The 296-nt window shown below is 39.2% G+C and overlaps 1 protein-coding gene across 5 annotated transcripts in view; it reads left to right on the top strand.

The window, feature by feature from the left end:
• Positions 1-296, top strand: part of UBXN8 (UBX domain protein 8) — a 24,529-nt gene that overhangs the window by 14,602 nt on the left and 9,631 nt on the right. The window lies entirely within an intron of this gene.

Here is a 296-nt window from a genome sequence, read left to right as displayed (position 1 = left end):
AAAAAAAAAAAAAAAAAAAAAAAAAAAAAAAAAAAAAAAGGAATACTCAGTTCTTTTTGAGGAATTTGATTTGATTATGTAAAAATGATAAATATATTACGCCTGCAATCCCAGCACTTTGGGAGGCCGAGGCGGGCAGATCATGAGGTCAAAAGATCGAGACCATTTTGGCCAACATGGTGAAACCCCATCTCTACTAAAAATACAAAAATTAGCTGGGCATGGTGGCATGCACTTGTAGTACCAGCCACTTGGGAGGCTGAGGCAAGAGAATCGCTTGAACCAGGGAGGCAGAG

The sequence above is a fragment of the Sapajus apella genome, unplaced genomic scaffold (assembly GCF_009761245.1).
Source record: "Sapajus apella isolate SASKATOON/1434 unplaced genomic scaffold, GSC_monkey_1.0 scaffold21, whole genome shotgun sequence".
Lineage (NCBI taxonomy): Eukaryota > Metazoa > Chordata > Mammalia > Primates > Cebidae > Sapajus > Sapajus apella.
Note: the sequence above shows the minus strand (reverse complement) of the source record. Positions and strands in the feature narration are given on the sequence as shown.